Source organism: Lepisma saccharinum, chromosome 25 (assembly GCF_977018435.1).
Source record: "Lepisma saccharinum chromosome 25, izLepSacc3.1, whole genome shotgun sequence".
Taxonomy (NCBI): Eukaryota; Metazoa; Arthropoda; class Insecta; order Zygentoma; family Lepismatidae; genus Lepisma; species Lepisma saccharinum.
The window spans coordinates 14,364,250-14,377,915 of record NC_139253.1 but is presented as its reverse complement, the minus strand read 5'-3'; positions in this window follow the sequence as shown (position 1 = coordinate 14,377,915).

Sequence of the window (13,666 nt, the reverse complement as noted above, 5' to 3'; positions counted from 1 at the left end):
ACTCTCGAACGCCTGGAGCAATTTCAACCAAACTTGGTACACATATGACTTACAATCTGGGAAGAAATACTGTGGGGGTAAGACACCCCTGGCACCCCTAGGGTTGGGGTTGAGAAGGGGTGACACGTAAAAATAATCGAAAACGACCGATATTATTGTGGAACCATAGCTTTCGGGTTGCTAAGATGAATAGTGACACTCGGAATTCCGTTGAATTAATTTATTCTTACTCCAGAAGGTGAAACTAAAAATGTTGTTTATAATCGAGTTTTGAGTTAAATTAATATTATAGTGAATTTGTAAAAGATTTTAGTTTATCATTTGTATACTGTACTTATACTTTTAAATACCTGTAAATAAAATTAGTTACATTTTACACTATAGTTACAATTCATTATTTTCCTGTCTAATACAGAGCATTCCCTGACATTCGCTACGAGACTCGGCGGCAAGCGGCCCGGCATCAGAGTTTGTCTTTCCCGGCGAACGGGTCCGCGACAGTCGCTTATATTAAACCTCGTAACAGGGTCAGTTCTGAATTAAAGTTGAAAGAAAATTGGGGAAATAAAGTATACAAAGACAATCCGCACACCATCCGTGAGTTAAAAGAGAGTATTGTACGAGAAATCGGGAGTATTACAGTACACGAACTTGCACGTGTAAATGCCAATTTCCTTCGGAGATGCCAGGAATGTGTTGCAGCAGAGAGACATTATTTTCAACACCTTCTGTAGTCAAGGTTAGTACACAATATGGAAAATGTAATTTTAATAGCCGACTCTAGCAACTGTCGCGGACCCGTTCACCGGGAAAGACAAGCCCTGATGCCGGCCAGCTTGCCGCCGAGTGTCGTAGCGAATGTCAGGGAATGCTCTGTAGAAGATTGGGATAAATAAATACTTGGGCAACGCCGGGTACTCCGGTAGTAGGTAATCAAAATTATATTACATTTTGAGAAGCAACAGTGGCCTACACAAGGGCTTGTCAAAGAGAAGGTAAGCACAAATGTAACAATATAGTTGTTTGTGTTACATGATTAAAGTTTCTAGTTCCAAAACAGAGAGGCTTGTCTTGCCTCGTCTCAGACTCAGAGAATGAAAAATCAAAATTAAACCGAACTTTGAATGCTTCAGTTTCGATCCGTCCCCACCACCCCTTTCCCCGGCGTCCGCTATTTTCTTCCTCTGCTTTCGCATGCCTAGCCCACAGAGAAGTCCACTGTAGATTTTCCCCACTTCTGATTCCCCCCTCCCCTGCAGCATCCTCCCTTGGGTCAGCCTCGCGGAAGGCTTGATCGGATTTTCTTGTCCATTGCGACTTCTAACAAGACAAGCAATTCCTTCGAATCCCCTCCCACCTGGGCTTTGGGAAAACGCAGGAGAGGAGGAAGAGGCAAAGAGGAAGAAGGAAACAGCCGTGGATGATAAGAAAAAATGCAATAAATCCCTTCTTATTTGTCTTAATGTTGCCGTTTGGGCTGGAGAGGCAGAGAGAGAGAAAAGAGAAGAGAGGAAATTGAGAGCAACAGAGAGAAGGCCGAGAGTGAGAGAGAGCAAACACAGAAGAGAGATAAGGAACAAGAGAGAGAGAGAGAGAGAATTGCCGTAACAATCTCAGTAGCAAGAGTTCCAGGAGAGCCTGAAAGAAATCTCCCGGAGCAACTTAAGGATGGAAACAATACTCCGGGTTTACGGAATCCGGCGTTCATTGGCGACTTTCCGGAGCTGGATCCGGGCTCCGGCAATTGATTGTTTGGGGGGGGGGAACGTGGGAATTGTGTATTCCTCTTGGGAATATTTGTAGCGTTACCCCTTTCTTTCCGTATTCTACAAGTCCGTGAGTGGTTTAAGGACACAAATGAAATGAGGACGCTCACCGATATTCACTCTGCATCATCCTTAACTGCTCACCACAAGTACAAGTACACTTGAATTTAAAGACCAAGCTTTGCCTTGATTGTCAAGGAGCCAATAATTATAGACACTCTGTTAGCAAAAGGTAGTCTATCATGAACGACCTCTATCCACAGGTGAACCTTACTAAATATTAATTTTGTGCAATACATGTTCGATCCCCAGAGGAAGCTTCAGCATCATAATTCATATCAGTCATTCATAGAATTATCAGAACTTACATATGGTTAGGTCTGATCATTGATAAGGAAAGATACGGACTACGCAATGATTGGTTAACTTACGTATGGTTAGGTCTGATCATTGATAAGGAAAGATACGGACTACGCAAAGATTTGTTAACTTACGTATGGTTAGGTCTGATCATTGATAAGGAAAGATACGGACTACGCAAAGATTGGTTAAGTTACGTATGGTTAGGTCTGATCATTGATAAGAAAAAGATACGGACTACGCAAAGATTGGTTAAGTTACGTATGGTTAGGTCTGATCATTGATAAGGAAAGATACAGACTACGCAAAGATTGGGTAACTTACGTATGGGGTCTGATAATTGATAAGGAAAATATACACAGTACGCAAAGATTTTGATATCGAAACTTTGGAACAATTTATGTTCATAACACGAATGTGTATATTTGCAGTCGCTCACAGCAACGAATAACAATCATTTCCTTCTTATGAGAATGATCAATTTTGTTTAATACGAATATTTAAAAAAAACTCAGCGTATTGTTTGACGCATTCAACAATATATTAATAAAAATTTTCACACAAGTGGCAATGCAGAATTACAAACGATCCGTTAACATGTACGTAAATAAAATGTATATGCTAACAAACTGCATGTTAGGTATCGAAACTGGTAATTCTTTCTGTTGACATCAAGCAAATTGTCCAACGTTAAACACAGTATTAGGTTTAGACAATTCATTGATTTAGTTTATTTTACTTCGCGTTTTGTGCCTCTTGGCTAATTTGCGAAGATGGGGATGAGTGATGAAATGATGAAATTGATGAATGGAGATTCACAAACAACCAAGCCCGAGCGGGATTCGAACCCGGGACCCTTGGCGTGTACGTTTAGACAAGACGGAGGAGATTTAGATGATCATATAGGGAATCATTGTATAGGAATGGACACTCTTAACCCTCTGTATGCCCTCGAGAAAGCAAAATATTTTGCATACTTTATGAATTGTTGTTTTCATTTGTTTTTATCTCGCGGAAATGTGTTATTGAGAAGTGAAGAACGCATGTTAGCGTGTAGCAGAACAGCCAGAACGTATAGCGCAAGTTAATGCAGCACCCAACACGAAATTCCACCACAGCAGCAGACGAGATATCACCTACAGTTCAGTGATGTGCGTCTACGCGTAAACAACGATAGTCTACATTCTACACGTAGACTATTTTATACACGTAGATGACGTAATCTATGTAAACAACATGGCGAAAGGTGTTAACTTAGCAAAGAGCGGCGTTTAATTAAAAGAAAATACTGCGTATCAGTTGCTGATGTGTGAAGAGAACTTTTCGTACTTTTTCTTCCAAATTCGAACAATTTCTCACCTAGGAAGGAACCTAACCCAGGAAATATTCTAGTGTTTTATGGGGAAAAGATCACTCTTGCCTCACGACTGCCATCTGTTGTTGTTTTTTGCATACTATTTATCTTCCTCCACAGTTGATAATAGAAGCGAAGAGAAATTTTGTTGTAAATAGGATTCTTTTCAGTTTGTTAGGAACCAATATAGTTGAAAATGTCACTTTCTTTTCATGAAACCCTTGAAAATTAATTTTAATGCACTTTAGATTGTCTACGTAGTCTATGTAAACTACAACCCAATGTAATCTACGCGTAGATTACGTGTAGACAACGCATGTAGACGTAAACTTATAGTCTACGGCCCATCACTGCTACCGTTTCATAAATCTATTTTCAATTATAGTAAACTAAACACGAAGGACTGAAAACTTATAAAACTAAAATAGGAGTGAAATTATTGTTAGGAGTGTTAGATTTATTTGTGTTTATAATTTTACGACGTTAGGTTGGGACGGTTAGGTTTGATGTTAAGTTAGATGATGTAATCTTTTGCACGTGTTCTTTAGCTATTTGAATGTGCATAACACCGGTTTTTACTAATAAAAAGCAGCGAAATCTTCGAGATGGTAGGTTTTTATTTATGTGGGCCATGGTTTGAGATCAAATATATCCGTTATTAGTCTTTTCCGCACTCTGGAGCTAGTTTTATATTACGTAAAACATCAAAATATGTCGGTGAATATAATCAACGTAATTCTCGAGGGGGCACAGTGGGCCAACGGCCCTAGGAATGCTAGGAATCAAGATTAGGCTTTCGAGTTGGAGTTTTGCAAACCGAAGATACATATTTTCCAAAAGTTTATCAAGCTCGTAGAATCAGGCTATCGTATCAATACGACGATAGGTTTGTTTGTATTTATAATCTGGGTCGTAAGGCTAAGATTCGTAAAACGTTCGTCGATTTCAAAACCTCGCATCACGTTTTGAATTGACAAGTTACTAACTAGATGCTAGACACAAACAAATAGCAAGACGTCGAGCGAAAGTTTATATCGATTCAAATTTTGCAATGAGTCAGAAAGTTCAATTGAATTTCTAAGCAGAAAATGCAATGGTTACTGAAGGGTGTCTCAATAAAAGCGACGGATTTAATATGCTGAATAGAACACTTTTCTAAAGAAGAATTACAAATATTTTTACATCATTACAACGGGTAAATGCTCCAATTTAAGTATTCCAAGTTTGATTTACGCAAAACATGTTCTAACAATACCTTTTTCAGTGATTGTTGCAGCTTAGTTGACATGGAAGGTTACACAAAGGAACATCGAATTTTGATAGTGAAAACTCATTACAAGAATGATGAGGGTTATGCAGAGTGCAATCCTTGCACGTGATTGTGCACCTAGTGAGAGTAAGTTCGCAAGTTGATCAAGAATTTGAGAAAACAGTTTCGACAGCGGACATTAAAACACCGCGGTCTCAATCTAGCCGGTCTGTTGAGAACATCGTTATTGTGTGTGACAGTGTTATTGCGAGTCCAAAGAAAGCTTTCATTCTTAAATCGGAACATTTACCCGTTGTAATGATGTAAAAATATTCGCCATTTTGTAAAGATACAGTATTTTCTTAAGCATATTAAATCCGTCGCTCTTATTGGAACACCCTTCAATTTGAGTGACTCCATGTGTATCGTGCGGAACAGTCTTGCATTGCAAAACGCAGAGTCAATTTAGTTCTCTAAATGAAACTGATACAATGTTTGTGACAGGACTAAAGTTAGTTAATATCACATCGATTTGGTTACGACACATACCTACGCGTATATCCATTTAGCGCGATAGGCCCGTGATGAATTTGCCCAACTCTAGCTCAACTTCCTCGTCAATGGTTCGTGTGTAGTCGAAGAACAAGAAAGTGGAGCGGAGAAGGAAACACCAGCGGTCTGCAGACAGCCAAGATTGAGTGATACAAGTTCGAGGAGGAAAGCTCGAAACTGGTTCAATGATTGACAGCTAGTCGTTTGTCTTATAATGCAGGAAAGCGGCACTCTGCTTCCTTTAACTGTATTCCGTTTGCAATAAGCAGGGTGGACCTCACTGACGGCACGTAGGTCACACACCTTCTCGGTGAAGCGCCGTCTTTCCTCCTCTGACGTCACAGTAAATGCTTTCGTTGCTGGGCTAAATGTAGTGTATTTATGCTAACAAACCTAACCTAACCACGAAAGCATCCCTCGCTTGCGTCGGAAGATGAAATGGAGCGAATTTACAATACCGGAAGTATCTTCAATTGCTTTCAAATTCGGCATACTCACTAATTTTGACCTCGTAATCACGAATCTGCAGTTAAAATTTGATGGTCACGTATAGAAATTGCAAAGAAAAAACGAAATAAGTGGGTCCGTGAATGGAGTAAACACCCTTGATTTACGAATTGAATTGAATTTAAAATTTTGGGGGCGTCAGCACTTAGGCTATTTTGCTCCCGTCACATTATACGGGGGCCAGCCCCTTATCATTACAAATAACAACTCTAACGTTGCCTAACTAAAAATGTTAAAATGTTCTGACTTCTGTTAAAAGCTGAGGCTAGAAACGGGCACTCAGCACACACAAGGACAAAATACAGGACAACACACACAAAATTATACTGGCCATAGTGCCAGTCGCCAGAGCCTCGTTAGTCTTTAGTCCAGGGTGCACTACGTGGAAGTGAGGTTGACTTTTGGGCGCCTACGTCGAAGGTACCCCTTACACCCCCCTTGATTTACGAAGAAAACAACTATTTTTTGCAATGATTAGCGTATCCAAACTATGTTTATGATGACCCTTAATTTTAACTAACCTTACCGTGAATGGTTCGTGGGGCAAACATGTTTTCCACCTTTACGAAAGACGCCATTCTCTCACATGCAAATCAACGCTCCATGCAACGGGTCTTACTTATTGCACAACACTTGAGCAACGTTGTGTTATGACTACGTCAGAACACACGGTAGCAAGACCGTTGTGCGGAAAGGAAGAAGTCTTCATATCAGAAAACATGGTTTCCATGTTAGTGTATGGAGAATCATAGCGGTAATTGACAAGCTTATTTCGCAATTTCTAGACGTGACCGCCAATTTTTAACTGTAGATTCCTGATTACGAGGCCAAAATTAGTGAGTATGCCGAATTTGAAAGCAATTGGAGATACTTCCGGTATTGTAAATTCATACCGATGAAATATGGTGCTTGACCGATTGATTGATTGATTTGATTTATTTTACTTCGCTTTTTGTGCCACTTTTGGCTAATTTGCGAAGATGGGGATGAGTGATGATATGATGAATTTGATGAATGGACGCTCGCAAATATTCATGCCCAGAACAAGATTCGAAAACGGGACCCCTGGCATCCTAGCGGGATGTGATAACCATTCCGCGACAAGGGCCGGCAGGTGCTTAACCGAGAAGGTGTATCGTGCTATGAGTTATATCCTATAAGCAAGACCCATGCATGCTTCAGATGGCGAAAGTTCAGAGATATTTCGCAGGCCATCTGGGAGTTATTTTACGAAACAATTTGAAATGAATTACCAGCGGCGTGGCGTTATAGTACGCCCGTACGCCCGGCTTTCCCACATTTAAAATTACAAAAATGCGTAAATGCTGTAAATATAAAGTAAAACTTGTATAATTTCATATATGTTTGACCTTCATGGCATTATAATAGCTATTTTTCGTGATCAGCTCGCAACGCTCCACTAACAATACTCGTTGTAGCATTTTTTTTTTCCAATGCCTTTCCTGGCCGGACGCCGAGTAGGTTCGGCGTAAAGGACTCTATATTCCTTGCTGCCTTTCTGGAGGGAAAGCTTGGATCTCTACAGCACGCGAGTAAATGCTCTCTCGTACGCCAGCGTATGGAGCAGAGGTCTACCGTGATTGGTTCATGTGACCCTTCCTGCCTTCTGAAGCAGACGACAGCGGTAGAATTCCTACCCGCTCATGCCGCTCATGCTATGTGATGTAACACATCACTGACGTAACTTTACCAAACTCAAATATACCACTTCGTAATGGCCACTGCATTGTATAATTTATCGCACGAACAGCGATGTGCATTAAAAACAAAAAGATCAACATAGGTTTTGTCAAATAAGTTGGTGAAGTCATCGTGGTAGAAGTTCAGTCTGTTGCTGCTCTACCACTTAGCCCGTAAAACTATTCTTTTTAAGTAGTATAATTGATGCTATAATGAGCGCACTTATAGCGTAGAAAAGAAGAGGTCATTTGATTAAACAGCCAGATTTGCTTACACTTAAAATTATGCCAAGATGCCCATATTCCCCAATTCTTCAAGTGTGATATGCTCTCAATTCCAAGAATCTTGAATCCTAGTGTAGAAAAGAAGAGTTCATATGCCCCGATTTGCCCACACTTAAAATTATGTCAAGTACCCATATGATTCTATTGTTTATAGTGTGTTATTCTGTCAAAATCCCAAGAATCTTGAATTCTAGTGTAGAAATGAAGAACTCCCCTCAGACAGATTTGCCCATGTGTGTAAAAGCTACATCTCTCAGTTTGTTGTCCATAAACTTGTCAAAAATATGCCTCTTCTTGATTTTGTTTTGGCTACACTTAAAAACTAAGGCAAAATGCTTATATTCTCATCCTCTACAACTTACAGATCAATACAATAGGACAAGGGCAGGCAAGCAAATTGGTTTCATGTTTTTTCTAATCTTTGATCAGTTTCATGTCCCGGCCAGCAATAAATTATGCACGCCTGGGAGATTTTATATGCTTGCATGCATGAGATAAAATCTACACTGTGCCCTTTCAGGGAAAATTGCCATGCCATCATGCTATTAACTCCAATTTACTGGAAGAGCATAAAACTTCACTCTTGCATGTTATCATATATGCATGAATTGGATTCAGGTTTTGCCTTGTTCTGATAATATATACCCGAGTGAGACTTACAGAATATTCATTGCACAGTTCAAAGTCCAACTTTGAATTGTATTTAGCTGATATAGAGCTCATAACTCCTGGGTTCTGATATTCAATGTGTATTGCATGTGGACATAGTCCCATGGCTTATTGCCTTGTAAACAAGAGCTCTGGGTTTGAGGCCTGATAAAATGTGAGGCCTCCCCTGATGGCAAAGTGTTAATATTGTTGCCTTGTAAACAAAAGCTCTGGGTTTGAGTCCTGGTAAAATGTGAGGTCTCCTCTGATGGCAAAGTGTTAATATTGTTGCCTTGTAAACAAGAGCTCTGGGTTTGAGTCCTGGTAAAATGTGAGGTCTCCTCTGATGGCAAAGTGTTAATATTGTTGCCTTGTAAACAAGAGCTCTGGGTTTGAGTCCTGATAAAATATGTAAGATTGAAATACATGTGGCAAAATAATATCTCCACACGTGAGATTTTGAGAATATTCACTGCTAGCTGATATACAGCTGAGGTTTGAAACCTGGTAAAGTGTGTTGTACAACAGCATAAAAGAGCAAAACTATTTTATATTGGGGATCACCAGAGCCTAGTTATTGCTGTTGTTTGGGTATAAAAGCACCAGCTCAGCCACTAACTGCTGTTATAATTGTTTTGGCATATTGTCCATAGTTCTGTTTTTTTTTGGACCAGGAAATTTTATATAAATAAACAAAAAAATGCCAAAACAAAAATATTGCAATCAATGCAAAAAAAATATATCTAGTTCTAATTGGTCTAGGCATCGCCATATTTGTGACCCTAAGAAATGCAGAAAGGCTACAAAAATGTGTCCAAGATGCCATAAAATATTAAGCAAGGCTTATTACAAATGGCATAAGTGTATTTGTTATGAACAGTCATCAACATTGCCCCCACAACCATCTACATCTGGTCTGAAAAGGAAGCATGAAGCACCTGTTAATGCTAGAGCAGCAAAGCAGCCACGCTATGCACCACCTATCCATAGCAGTTTTAATGGCCAATTAAGGGATTACCGGTTTGTATCAGAGCCAAGATGTGACATTAAGAATTTTTTGAACAGTATAAATCCTGATGTGCAGGCAATTCTAAATGCACAAAATGGCTCTTATAAGCTGTCCCTCAAATTGCTTACACAATATAAGAAGCCAAATGGCACAAAATTTACACAGCCCCACATAACAGAAACTGTACCTATATATTCAAATGCAAATTCAGACAAAATAATAAGCAGTTTGATAGATCAATTGAATATTAAACACTCTGAATTTGCGGCAAAAGAGTCAGGATGGAGCCTATGCGGATCTCCACACAAGCTCTATGTTAATATTTCTGAATTCAGCCCATTACAAGGATCTACATATTTGCCATTACCTGCCAATATTAAAAACAAACAAGCCGTGGTTAATATAAAAAATAATGATGAGAAATGCTTTTTGTGGTGTATTTTAGCTGCTTTGTATCCAATTTCAAAGGATCCTCAGCGAATAACTTTTTATAAACAACATGAAAATGATTTTGATGAGGCAATGGAGGGTTTAGAATATCCAATGTCTGTTCAGAATATTGATAATTTTTTTAAAAAAAGGGCCGGGATATTAATGGTAAACAATTATTTATTAATGTATTTATTTGTTCTACTGGTCGTGGCAATTGCTTGATAGCACCTCTCAAAATCAGTACATTTGATAATGATTCTGCTGTTCCGATTGATCTGCTCTTAATTGAAGGGGATGATACACACCATTATACTCTGATACAAAATCTTGAAGCTTTAGTCAGAACACAACTAGACAAATTTAATAGAACATTTAAGTTGTGCCGAAGATGTTTAACTGTTTGATGGTCAAAAAATGGTAAATGGGGTTGTGAAAAAATGCAGAAATTGCTAAAAACAAGTTAATTGAGCATCTGACATACTGTGGCAACCATAAACCTGTTCATATGGTGATGCCTAATCCAAGTGAAAATGCCAAATTCAAAAAATTTGAAGCCTTGTTGGAACACCCAGCATATATAGTCTGTGATTTTGAATCAAATCTCAAACCTCTTGCATTCTGTAGCCCAGATCCTGATGAATCTTCAAGTACATCATACCAGTTACATGAACTAGTTTTTATTATGTTGTTGTACAGGATGGTGTTGTTAGTAAAGAAAATTTATACATGGGAGCAGATGCCATCAAAAAATTTGCAGATAGAATAGAAAATGAGTGCCATGACATAGCATCTAATGTCTTATTAAAATCAAAACCTATGTTGCCTTTAACAGAGGATCAGATTGAAGATTTCAACAATGCAGAAAAATGCCCGGTATGTGATTCTGAATTTTCAGATACAAATATCAAGGTGCATCACCATTCTCATACAGATGGTAAATTCAAAATGGCCCTGTGTAATAGCTGTAATATTAAGATCCAGAGACCAAAATTTGTCCCAATATTTTGCCATGGTGCATCCAATTATGATTTTCATCATTTGATCAGGTACGAGGGGTTTGACAAGCAGAATTTAAATATTTTAGCTGAAAATAATGAGAAATATATTGCCATTAGCAAAATAATTAGAGTTAATGGTGTTCCTATTCACTTAAGATTTCTTGATTCATAAAGAATTCTGTCTGCTAGCCTGGCTACACTGGCCACTCAATTATCTGATGATCAATTCAAAATCACATGTGCTTTGTTTCCAAATCAGGACCTGAAATTAATTAGGCGGAAGGGTGTATATCCATATGATTATGTTACAGATTTTTCTAAATTTGATGAGTGTTCTCTGCCACCACAACAAGAGTTTTACAGCAAAATCAGAGGATCTGGAATCACTGATGAAGATTATCACCATGCCCAGTTGATGTGGAACAATTTAAAATGCCAGACATTTGGTGATTATCACAAGGCATATTTAAAACTTGATGTCACTCTCTTAGCTGATATACTTCAGGCATTTAGAAAATCTTCCATGCAAAATTATAAGCTGGATCCAATGTATTTTTACAGTGCTCCAGGCCTAGCATGGTCTGCAATGTTTTTAAACACTAAAATGCAATTGGATCTGATCCAGGATCAAGATATGTATCTGTTTATGGAACAATGTATAAGAGGAGGCATGGTGCAATGTTCTCAGAGATATGCCAGAGCAAATAACAAATATATTCCTGATTATGATCCAGCACTGCCATCAAATTATATACTGTATGTAGATGCCAACAGCCTCTATGGTTATGCTATGATGGATAAATTGCCATATGCAGGGCTTGAGTGGGTTGAAGATTTTAATATTGAAGATCTTCAGGATTTTGATGACAGTAACTATGGCCTGTTCTTAGAGGTTGATCTGACAATTCCTGATGATTTACACAACACATTTTCTGATCTGCCCCCAATTCCCGAGGTTAAGTGTTCACCTGGCTCTAAACAGAAGAAATTGATGATGACTCTAGAGCCGAAACAGGATTATGTCATATATTACAAAAACCTCCAGTTCCTGATGAAACATGGTGTTCAAGTGACCAAAGTTGGCAAAGTTTTGAGGTTCAGGCACTCAAGATGGTTGAAACCATATATTGATACAAACACAGAGCTTCGAACATCTGCAATGAGCCAATTTGATAAGACCTTGTTTAAATTGATGGTCAATTCTGTGTATGGCAAAACAATAGAAAATGTCAGAAAACATATTGATGTTAAAATAATTACTGACCCCAGCCGGAGCAAAAAATTGATAGCAGAGCCCAACTTCAATTACAGAAGAATTTATGATGAAAATATGGCACTTTTCAACATGAAAAAAACAAAGATTAAGTTTGATAAGCCTATTTATGTAGGGGCTGTGATATTGGAATTGGCCAAATTACACATGTTAAAATTGTTTTATAATGTGTTGAAGCCTTTTTATAAGGATCGTGTAAAGCTGATGTACATGGACACAGATAGTTTTGTTCTTGATATTCAAACAAGAGATGTTTATCAAGATATAGCACAGCCTGAATTGTTTAAATATTTTGATACCACTGAACATTCAAAAATTAAACCCCACAACAAAAAGGTGCCTGGCAAGTTAAAAGATGAGACACTTGGTGATGTTATTGTGGCATTTGCTGGGTTAAGGGCCAAGATGTACAGTTTTGAAACATGTAGTGGCGCTATTGCCAAAAAGGCCAAGGGCATTGGCAGAGTGACTGTAGACAAAGAGCTTGAATTTGAAGATTACAAAAATTGCCTCAAATCATGTAGCACAATCAGAACATCAGAATCCAGAATTCAGAGTGTGGATCACTTGTTGACTACAAATATTGTAAGAAAAGTGGCTCTGGACCCACATGATGACAAGAGATGCATTTTATCATGTGGCATACATACTCTACCATGGGGTCATTGTGATTTGAAAAGTGGTAATCAATGCCCAATTACAGAGCAGGATTTGAAATAAATAAACATGCCTATGAACTTATTTGTGTTCAAAAAACAGGCTATTATAGACCTGCCAACACCACAACCCTCTTCTGATATAATATCTAAACTAAGTGCTTTGTTAATTATTCATCTGAACAGCATACTTACAGATGTTGATGATGAAACAGGTAAAACATTGTACATATTTAACAATAATTTAAATCATTACCAATTACCTGTAGGTGGTCAATTGCAATTTATTACAACCCCTGAGGGTAATGTCAAGATTTCTGTATGGAGAAATATTTATAGAATTAAGCACTCAAACATGATTTCTGGCACTGTATATACTGTTTCTGCTGGTGACTGCTTATATATTGAGGTCCCGGGATCATATGACAAGCTTATACCTTTTTTTATAGAATTAAGAATCAGATATTCAATAATAAATAACCACTAAAACAAAATGCCTAATGATATATTTGGCCATACAAGGCATGAAGATCACAGTGATGAGATTCTGATACCTGATGTCAGAGTCAAGAAATTAAGAAGTGATTTACAAGCTTTACAAACCACACTCAATGCCAGTCTTCAACTAGAAATTACAAATTTACAAACACAATGCATGGACCCTCTTCTTAAAATTGACTCAGAACTCAAATTATTGCTTCAGAAATATACTGATTTGGCCACATTGGATAATTTTCAAAGTTTAGAAGAAGCTGTAGCAGCTCTTCAAGCCAAATTTAAGACCCAGGCCACCAACTCTGAGCAATTGAAACAGCAATTGGAAGAGCAGATAAATAATGTCCAGACACAGCTCCAAACAATTGTCAAAAGCATAAAA